Source organism: Cebus imitator, unplaced genomic scaffold (genome assembly GCF_001604975.1).
Source record: "Cebus imitator isolate Cc_AM_T3 unplaced genomic scaffold, Cebus_imitator-1.0 Scaffold271, whole genome shotgun sequence".
Lineage (NCBI taxonomy): Eukaryota > Metazoa > Chordata > Mammalia > Primates > Cebidae > Cebus > Cebus imitator.
In genome coordinates, this window is record NW_016107586.1 from 944,553 (window position 1) to 955,327 (window position 10,775).

At 39.8% G+C, this 10,775-nt stretch overlaps 1 long non-coding RNA gene across 1 annotated transcript in view; it reads right to left on the minus strand.

Annotated features, from left to right (window-relative positions):
- The window catches only part of LOC119467262, a 12,648-nt gene extending 3,697 nt beyond the window's left edge, over positions 1–8,951 (minus strand). The window contains exon 1 of the long non-coding RNA XR_005195804.1: positions 8,841–8,951. This is a non-coding gene — a long non-coding RNA (uncharacterized LOC119467262). The remainder of the gene's footprint in view (positions 1–8,840) is intronic.
- Positions 8,952–10,775: the final 1,824 nt, after the last annotated feature.

A 10,775-nucleotide genomic window follows, 5' to 3' on the forward strand; every position in this document is an offset into this window, starting at 1 on the left:
ACACACACACACACACACACACACACACACACACACACACACACGGTTTGAGAGACCCCTATGTGTCTAGCTTTGTCCTCTATGGTTTGGAGGACAAAGAGAAAACATGTTGTACTTTTTAGTTACGATGAAACTTTTTCCCCCAATAAGGTTTGTAATTATACAGCAAAACACAGAACTCTGGAAGCCAGGTGGGGAGAATTTGTGAGAAAATTAGCTGTAATGTGAGTCAGAGTAGTGCAGAGGTGACAGTCTCTGAGCTTGATTCAATAATCAGAAGTTAAGGCCAAATAAAGATGTGGCAAATTCAACCTCAGTCCTCAGACAGACATCCAGACCTAGAAGGACATGGTTCAGAGAACATGCTGGAGCAAGAAATCATACGATAGAAATGGTAGAAGTGCCAGCGTTGGGTAGCTTCAGGGTTTCTGTTGGAAGTCACCCTAAGGAAGAGCAGAATAGGATTCAGACCCTGGAGAGTGGAGCCCATAAGAAAATGGCAGGCAAATGGTGTTGCAGTCAGCCCATGTCACCTATTATGTGAGTTCTCCTTCATGAAATATATGTTTGGGATGAGGAAGGAAACAGACACATTTCAATTTTTCAAGTAGCTCTGGAAAAAAAGGAACATATGGGTTATCTCTGCATACCCAGAGGCATAAAAACATGGCACCCCAGATGGGCCTGACCAATCCATAATTAGTTTCATGGGAAAGTGAGTACTCTTTCCAGAATGGCTGGGATATTGTGTAGCTATGGGATGCTCAGACCAAGAGATTCTTAGATGTGAAAAATTGAAAAACAGGGACTCAAATGTCAGTCCTGAGCACTGAGACTGTCTTTTAATTACTGCTTTGCCAGATAAAATACTTTCGTTTTTCTCTGGAAGAATTTTTTTTTTATTGTGCCTCTTAATAGATGTTTCTGAATGAAGATAAACAATTCTTCCAAAACAGTAGCCAATTTAATCATTTATTCAATAGATTTGTGTTTAACCCACATTTTATGAAAGGCATGGGAATACAGACAGGAGCTGCGAGTTTGGCAAACTTCTCACATGGAAGTCTTACAAGAGAAGGAAGTGAGAAAGATAGTCACAAAATGCACGTGTGCTAAAGCAGCAGATAGGAAGGGCTCCAAACCCAGGCATGGCGGGGGACTTCTCCTGGAGAAAGTATTGATTTCTGAAAGTCGAATTGGATAGCTGGGTGTCAAAGAGGTTGGTGGATAGTGTTCTGTGCAAAAGAAAGCATCCCAAGACTTGGAGATAATACAGAGTTATGGAGCATTTGAGGGACAGGACAAAATTTGGTGTAGCCAAGTTGTGGCATGAAAAGAGGTTGCAGGGAGAAGACTGGAGAGAGATGAGATGGAAGAGGTAAGTGGTATGGATTGTGCAGGGCCACAGACGTCTTGATCAAGCCAAGGAGCTTGACCACAAAGCCCCTCTCCTCCTCAGGGTTTCTCCGATAGCTACTAATTGTGCCAAGATATTTGCATTTGATCCATCCCGGGTACTGTTTACCATTTTGTGTGTGCTCCACATTCCCAACTAGTATACAAGGACATGGAGGAAATTAATCAGCATTTGCAAATCTTTGGAATGTCCCCAGTGTTTAGACCAAGTAGGAATTGGATCAATACTGGCAAGTGGCTAATCCCAGTGAATGTTTCAAGACGTTAAACCCACTACTGTGAACCAGATGAAGTAGGTCTGCACACAGATAAGATTGTCAAGCCTTGGAGGAGGGAGAATTCACAAGAGGAGGCCGAAGGGCAAGCAGGAGCAGGCAAAGTTCAAGGTGGCCGGAACAGCCTGTACATATCAAGATGAACAAAAAGAGTGCTAATATTTGTAGTCTTTGTAAGATGCTACTCAGTGTTCTAAGTTCTTTACATCTATTAACTCACTTCTTCTTAAAAATAACCTAATGAGATCAGGAGGATTACTATCTTCCATTTTCCATGTAAAGAAACAGAGGCACAAAGAAGGTAAGTAGCTCACTCACAGTTACTCATATGAAATGCCAAAGTGGGGACTCAAAAACAAGCATTCTGACTCTTCCGGGCAAACTTCATCTCTGGGGAATGCTGGATCCCAACACACATACAGAAACAAGCATGGTAGGATGTGCACTAAGCCATTACTCATATCCACTTCTTGGAAATAGGATTTTATGGACGCATTTTCTTTAGAATTATCTGTATCTGCTACTGTCTTATTGCCTGTGCATTACAGGTAGAGTAGTGAACAATAGGAAGGCTGTAGAATTCCAGAGCATCAAATCAAAAAGGCACCTGAGAAACCCTAAAACCTAAGACCTTAATTGTAAAAAAAGAAGGAAAGAAAGAAAGAAAAGAAGGAAAGAAAGAAGAAGGAAGCAAGGAAGGAAGGAAGCAAGGAACAAAGGAAGGAAGGAAGGAGAAAAGGGAGGGAGGAAGGAAGGAGATAAGGGATGGAGGAAGGGAGGGGCGAAGGAAGGAAACGAGATCAAATGAAGTGAGGTGACGGAGATCCTTTACGCATGCAGTGCCTGCTCTATGCCAGGAAGTGGTAGATGTAGTGAATGTGTGGTAAACAAGAGCAATTAAAATAACAAGCCAAAGCCATCCTTGGATAGGACTGTCATCCTCCTGGGGAAGAATAGCAACAGCAAGTAAAATAAGAGGTAGCGTCAGGTAGAGATGAGTGGCTGAAAATGACAGAGTGAAAGATGGATGGTGTTGGGGGCAGCCGAGGTAGAGAGGATGGTGAGAGAAGCCACTCTGAGGATACCATGTTCCAGTGCAAAGCCTTGTGGGGAGCCCACAAATGGTGTCCAGTGGCGTCCCTAGCACAGGGAGGCTCCAGGCAGAAATGCTTCTGTGGATGAACATGGGGGGCAGCATGGCTGGAGTCCAGTGAAGAGGGGAAAGAGTGGCAGAAAAGGTGGGAGAGTTAGACAGGGACCGTGTCCATTAGGATGCGGTAAGGGTTTTGGAGAATATTCAAAGTGAGATTTGAAGCAGGAGAGTGATCTGATTTGATTTTTATATTAGAAAAAGCATTGTAGCCAGGGACAGTGACTCATGCCTGTAATTTCAGCACTTTGGGAGGTAGAGGCAGGCGGATTGCTTGAGCTCAGGAATTCAAGACAGCCTGGGCAAGATAGTGAGATTCCATTTCTCAAAAAAAAAAAAAAAAAAATTAGCCAAGCATGGTGGTGCACACCTGTAGGTGTAGCTGCTTGGGAGGCTGAGGGGAGAGGATAGCTGGAATGCAAGAATTTGAGGCTGCAGCGAGCTGTGATCATACCACTGCACTCCAGACTGGACAACAGAGTGAGACTCTGTCTCTCTAAAATTAAAAAAAAAGTGCATTCACATAATGTAATACTACACAGCAGAAAAAGAGAGAAAGAGCATTTTGGCGGATGTGTGTAAAGATGTTGGTATCATGAACTTTCATGGAATAATGATAAAGATAGAAGTATTTCAATTTTCTGATGGAAGAAATGAGAAATATTAAACAGACATGAAGGGTTTGGGGTCTGAGTAACTGAATATCAAAGTAGAACTGAAAATTAGACCTCGGTTCTCAATTCTTTATCTAAAGTTTTTGCTACTACTGCATAATGGTAGAGGCCATAAAAATTATTGTCATTTAACTCCAGAGGAAAATAATGATGGAAAAACTGCAGTTAATAATGACACTTTTGTTTTAAATAAAAAGGTAGGAAAACAACATTAGAGGGATTTCACATTTCCCTACTTCCATCCCTCCACTCCCTTCAGAATTCAGGGTGAAGGAATTATAACTTAAACGCCATAGAGAGGCAATAACAATTTTATACATAAATTGGAGGCTTTGGAATGTATGCTTTTGGCTAAGCAGTGGTTGCCATTTAAAATCCCCCCCTGTCCGGGGTAAGAATGGCAATGTTTTTGGGTCTTTTGTTTGTTTTGTTTTGTTTAAGCTCCTGGCTAGGTAAACTCAGGTTTTAGCAGAAACATAATGCATCAGCTGTAGTCTGAGTGTGAACAGAACAATCCAGAGAGCGGTTGCTTTCAGATTCCTGAAATAGATTTTGGGCAGCGTGCTCATTCGAGCTAGACAGATTTCATTTGTACACCTTGTCTTCACCTGGCCTTGTCTTTCTCCCCTGTGCTCTGAGATTCTTGTAAGCACAGAAACTTATCTCTAGCTGGACTTTTCAGAATAGATGCAGGAAGAAATTATTATTTCCAGTGAGACATTGCTGCAAGGCCCTATGTTGGGGACCTTATATGAACAAAGCCCCTCGTTCCACCCCGTAGTCTAGAGATTCCATTTCTTTTCAGCTGGCACATGGGTCCTGCTAAAAAACCATCACTAAGCCAAAATCATCCAGTCTAAACCCACAATCATTGCACGTGTTATAATGTGAACCTATTACCAATAATAATCTTTTGGATCTCCATTTCTTATGGCTCCAAGAGTAATGATGATTTTTTTCCAGTTCTTTCTAATGCCACCTTTATGAGTGCCATCACTGAGGTAATAGCTGATGGAAGAGAATGAAAGCATTTTATTTCTCATTTCTCACTTACTCTCCATGATAGCGAATATGGGGCTCAATTAAAAGAACATTGCTATGTGTTAGCATGGACAATGGGGTCTTGAAGTCACTCTCAGTGAACAAACAAGTCTGGGCCATGACCTTACCCTTTATCGAAAGTCCTCACTAAGGTTCTTTTGCATTTCTTTAAATATCATGCCTCTCGGACACATGGACACAGGGAGGGGAGCACTACACACTGGGGTCTGTTGGGGGGAAATAGAGGAAGGACAGCGGGGGGAGGGGAGTTGGGGAGAGATAGCATGGGGAGAAGTGCTAGATGTGGGTGATGGGGAGGAAGGCAGCAGATCACACTGCCATGTGTATGTCTATGCAACAACCTTGCGTGTTCTTCACATGTACCCCAAAACCTAAAATGCAATAAAATTTAAAAAATAAATAAATAATTTAAAAAAATATATCATGCTTCTCGGAAGCAATGAGACTGGGCCAATTTTCTAAGAGGAATAGAATGCAGTTTCTAAGCATCATTCATCAAGTCACTGTTTGTAACAGTATTTTGTTTAATCCACTGAGTCCTAACCTTTGGTGGAGACTGGGGAAGACAGTGGGTTACCCTGTTAAAAAAATAGACCATGTGGTGAAATGCTTTGAGACCTTATAAAAAGTAAAGCAAACATTAAAAAATAGATGGCAATGTTATCAGTTGCTACTCTGTTCATGTGAAACCCACTCTGAATTTCTACTGCTGTTAGGGCTGACTCTACTTTCTATTGCTGTCAAGTCTGACTCTTCATAGTTTCTCAGCAAGGTTCTCACATGGGTGGGATTGAGAGTGTTCAGTTTTTTATTATTTTGAATGGTTGCTGTAGGCCAGCTGCTCTGGAAAAACAGAAGTGCTGTTGGACTTAGGGACAGGAAGAATGAGGAAGAAAATGTTGAGATGGTTTGCTCAAAAGGTTGGGCCAGATGGGGAATTACAGCAGAGTTTCTAGGTAGCCACAGAGCCACATGAGTGCTATCCAGCAACAGAATGGCTGGGAGGCAAGATTTCCTAGAGATGGGTGAGGAAAGAGTAGTTCTCAAAGAAAGCACAAAGAAAGGCATGAGTTTTAAAATGAGATACTTTTGCTTTAGAGTCTCGCTGTGTCACCCAGGTTGAAGTGCAGTGATGTCATCGTAACACCCTGCAGCCTTGAGCTCCTGAGCTCAGGTGATCCTCCCGCCTCAGCCTCCTGAGTAGCTGAGATTACAGGCATGTGCCATCACACCCATGAGGCTATTTGCTAGCATTGGGACTTTAAGCAAGTAACTTACTTGTTTTAGAATCCTGAACAGTAGTAAAAGTACCTAAGTCATAGAGTTGTTTTAAGTATGAAAAGTATACATGCAGGAATACCTAGCACTTGATCTAGCACATGGTAAGCATTTAATAAATGTCACACATCATCATTGACACTGATAATAGATTTGTAGCAACATTACTTTGGAGATGGACATGAAAGAGAAAGAATCAGAAGGATTTTTGTACCTAAAATGGAAACAGAAAGCCTAGAAAGAGAAAAACAAGTCAGTATAAGCAATAGGAATATACCCACATAAAATGATAAAAAATGTGGCACTGACCCAAACCTGTGAAAGAGTCTTAGTCATCCAGTTCTCATGGACCTTAGAGTCCAATAGTGAAATAATTTTTAGGATGATATTTTTGCCTCTCTGATTCTATTTTCATCTACAAGAATCAAAAGGGAGTGGGATAGAAAAACACTTTAAGAAGTCTCCAAACATTTGTAAGTTAACAGCCCATTCCTAGAGTCATGATTATATCGAAATTTTCTGCAGTAAAATAGACACTCAAAAGGAGAGGGACACCCTGCTTTCTGTTCATCCCACAGGGAGAAGGGAAAGCTAAAATTCAGGATAAGGGCTTAGTGTGTTAGAAAAGCCATCAGCTTTGGAAGTCTGGAGAGAGGGATTCCACCAAATATTCTATCACTTTCTAATGATGCCCCCTTGAGAAAATCACATTGGATTTCTAAAGCTGAGCTTCCTCATCTGCAAAACGGAAGATGATAAAGTAGAGAAAAATAACAGCAAATGGAAATAAACAATTAACTTTTCTGGTAGCTTGGAACTGCATGGAGGTAGAAAAAAAGGGACAGTTTCACAAATGAATTACCTTAGTTTCCCACCACTGATGTAAAAATGACCACATACCTGGTGGTTTAAAAGAACCCACGTTTATTCTCTGACAGTTCTGGAGATCAGAATTCTGAAATCAGGTTGACTGGGTAAAGTAAAAGTGATGGCAGGGTTGGTTTCTTTAGGGTTGGAGGTCTGGGAAGAACCTGCTTATTTGGTCTCACTTCTGGAGGCTGCCTGCATTTCTTGGATATGACCTGTTCCTTGCATCACCCTAACCTCTTTGTTCTTGTCATTTTATCTTCTGCTCCCTTTTCTGTAATCAAATCTTTTTCTGTCTCCCTCTTGTGAAGACATGTGATGACATTTAGGCCCACCCAGACAATCCAGAAAAATATCCCCCTCTGAAGATCTGTAATTTAATCACATCTGCATGTCCGTTTTGTGATAGAAGGGAGAATTCACAAACTCCAGGGATTAAGATGTAGACATCTTGAGAGCTGTTAGTCAGCCTGCCATAAGAGCCATTTACCTATTTCTTCACATGCCTAGTTAGAGAAACCGGCAAACACACAACCCAGCTATCCAGGATATAGGAATGAGAAGACACATAAATTGTGGGATAAGGAGTGAAATATAAGGCCACTGTTAAGTTCAACTTTAATAAAGATTTTGAGGAGCCTGGATTTGAGAGGCCTAAGATGTGGAGGATGAATATATCATACAGTAGAAAATGAAGGTTAGCCTCAGTCAGACACACCAGCAGCTGCTCAGACCGAGCTCTTCATCTCCCAAATTGCCTCAGCTCTAAGCCATCTAATCCACATCAGTGACTGACAGCTATGCCGGAGTAAGGCTATCATGAAAGCAACGCCTCAGCACTGTCTTGAGACAAACATGAACATAAGTATCATAACTAATCAATAATGGAACTGAACTTTCCAACAGAAGACAAGACCATGAAGACTAAGATTTTTTTAACAGACAGTCTGTTAAAACGAGACAATAAAAACAAGCCAAAATTACCATATTGTGTGAACTATGCTAACATTTTGAATTCCCAACTATTTACTTGATACGTGCTGATAATTTTATTCCTAATTCAATGTCAGATACTCAAATGAGCAGAGCCCTTGAAAGCCAGATGACTTACTTTGTCAGAATGTAGGCATACTTTGGAAATATTGTAGATTTAGTTCCAGATTCCTGCAATAAAGCAAAAATTGCAATAAAGCAAGTTACACATTATTTTGTTTTCCTAGTAAATAAAAAGTTATATTTATGCTATACTGTAGTCTGTGCAGTAACATTATAACTATAAACCGTACATACTTCAAGAATACTTTATTGCTAAAAAATGCTCTAACAATCATCTGAGCCTTCAATTAGTTGTAAAATCTTTTTGCTGGTGGAGGGTCTTGCCTCGGTGTTGATAGCTGCTGACTGATTAGGATGGTGCTAAAGTTTTGGGTGGCTGTGGCAATTTCTTAAAATATGACAACAATAAAGTCTGACTCTTCCTTTTACAAAAGATTTCTCTATACATGTGATGCTGTTTGATGGCATCTTACCCACAGTAGAAATTCTTTCAAAATTAAAGCCAATTCTCTTAAACCCTGTCACTGCTTATTCAACTAAGTTTACATAATATTACTTTTATTGATGCACTTCCTATTTATTTATGTTTGAAATTTCTTTTTTTATTTTTATGGATTTAGGGGTACAAGTGTGTTTATGTTCAATAACTATATTGCCTAATGGTGAAATCTAGGCTTTTAGTGTACCCTTCACCCAAACAGTGTACATACTATCCAGTAGGGTGATATTTCATTCCTTACCCTCCTCCCACCCAATTTATATAATATTCTGAATCCTTTGTTGTTTCAACAATGTTCACAGCGTCTTTATCAGGAATGGATTCCATCTCAACAAAACACTTTCTTTGCTCCTCTACAAAAGCGACTCCTCAGCTGTTCAGGTTTTATCATGAGATTGCAACAATTCAGTCACATCTTCAGCTTCCACTTTTAATCCTAGTTCTCTTGCCGTTCCCACCACATCTGCAGCTACTTTCTTCATTGAAGTATTGAACTCCTTTCAGTGATACATGACGGTTAGAATCAACTTCTTTCAAACTCTTGTTAATATCAATTTCTTGACCTTTTCCCATGAATCACAAATGTTCTGAATAGCATCTAGAATGTTGAATCCTTTCCAAAAGGTTTTCAGTTTACTTTGCCCAGATCCATCATAAGAATCATTACCTATGGCAGCTATAACTTTGTAAAACATACTTCTTCAATGATAAGACTTGAAAGTTGAAATTGCTCCCTGATTCATGGGCTGAAAAATGGATGCTGTGTTAGCAGGCAAAACAACAACATTAATTGTCTTGTACATCTCCGTCAGAGCTCTTGGGTGACTGGGTGTGTTATCAATGAACAGTAATATTTTGAAAGGAGTCTTTTTTCTGAGCAGTAGTTCTCAACAATGGGTTTAAAATATTCAGTAAAGCATGCCATAGACAGATGTGCTGGCATGCAGACTTAGTTGCTCCTTTTCAGGAGCACAGACAGAATAAATGTAGCATAATTCTTAAGGGCCCTAGAGTTTTTGCAATGGTAAATGAAAATTGACTTCAACTTAAAAATCACTAGTTGCGTTAGCCCCTACCGAGATCATTAGCCGGTCCTTTGAAGTTTTGAAGCCTGGCATTGACTTCTCCTTTCTAGCTATGAAATCCTAGATAGAATGCTGTTTCATCTACATTGAAAATCTATTGTTTTGTGCGGTCACTTTCATCAGTTATCTTAGATCTGGAGAATATGCTGCAGCTTCTTCTCCCTCCACACTTGCTGCTTCACCTTACACTTTTATTTTACATATAAAGAAGGCATCTTTCCTTAAATTCATGAACCAACCCCTGCTAGCTTCAAACTTTTCTTGTGACACTTTCTCAGCTCTCTCAGCCCTCACAGAATTGAAGAAAGTTAGTACCCATTGGTCTGAATTATGTTTTAGCTTAAGGAAATGTTCTGGCTGGTTTGATCTTCCATCCAGATCACTAAAACTTTCTCCATAGCACCTATAAGGCTGTTTCACTTTGTTATTATTGTGTGTTCACTGGAGTAGCACTTTTAAATTCCTCCAAGAACATTTCCTTTGCATTCAGAACTTGGCTAACTGTGGTGCAAGAGGCCTAGCTTTCAACCTGCCATGGTTTTTGTCATGCCTTGCTCACTAAGCTTAAACATTTCTAACTTTTGACTTAAGATGAGAGATGTATGGCTCTTCCTTCACTTGAATAGCCATTGTAGGGCTATTAACTGGCCTAATTTCAATATAATTGTGTCTCTGAAAATAAGATGGCCCAAAGAGAGGGAGAGAGACAGGACACAGCTAGTCAATGGAGCAGTCAGAACACACACAACACTGATTAATTAAATTTGCCATCTTATATGTGTGAAGTTTGTTGCGCCCCAAAATAATTATAATAGTAACATGAAAGATCACTGATCACAGATCACTATAACAGATATAATTGTTATGAAAATATCTGAAACACTGAGGAATTCCCAATATCTGACACATAGACACAAAGTGGGCACATACTGGTGGAAAAATAGCACTAATAGAATTTTTTTTTTTTGAATGTCAAACATAAACAGAAAAAATTCAAAGAGGTAGAGCAATTAGTATAGATTTAGAATAGAGGTAAGGACCTACAAACCCCGATACAAATAAAAACTCCAATATATGAAAACATGTGCAGCTTTAAGAATCTTTATCCTTTTATGTTGTGTAATGCTTTATTTACCTTTTTTTTTCACTTCTTTAAATCTTTAGTTGATCAGTTTTAATGTGAATAGCATGAAAAGGAATGTTCAATTTGTCTGCCCCAACTCCCTGCCATTGTTGCCAGAGACTGAAAAGCAGAGAAAGGAAGAAGACCAGACCTAAAGTCTTAAAGTCCTGCACTGATAAATATATGTTCATTGTTATTATATTCTTGAATATGATCAATTCTTTTCTGTCCACCTCCTCCTAAACAGCAGCAGGAAATTGGAGCAGAAACAAATTGAACATTCTTTTTTT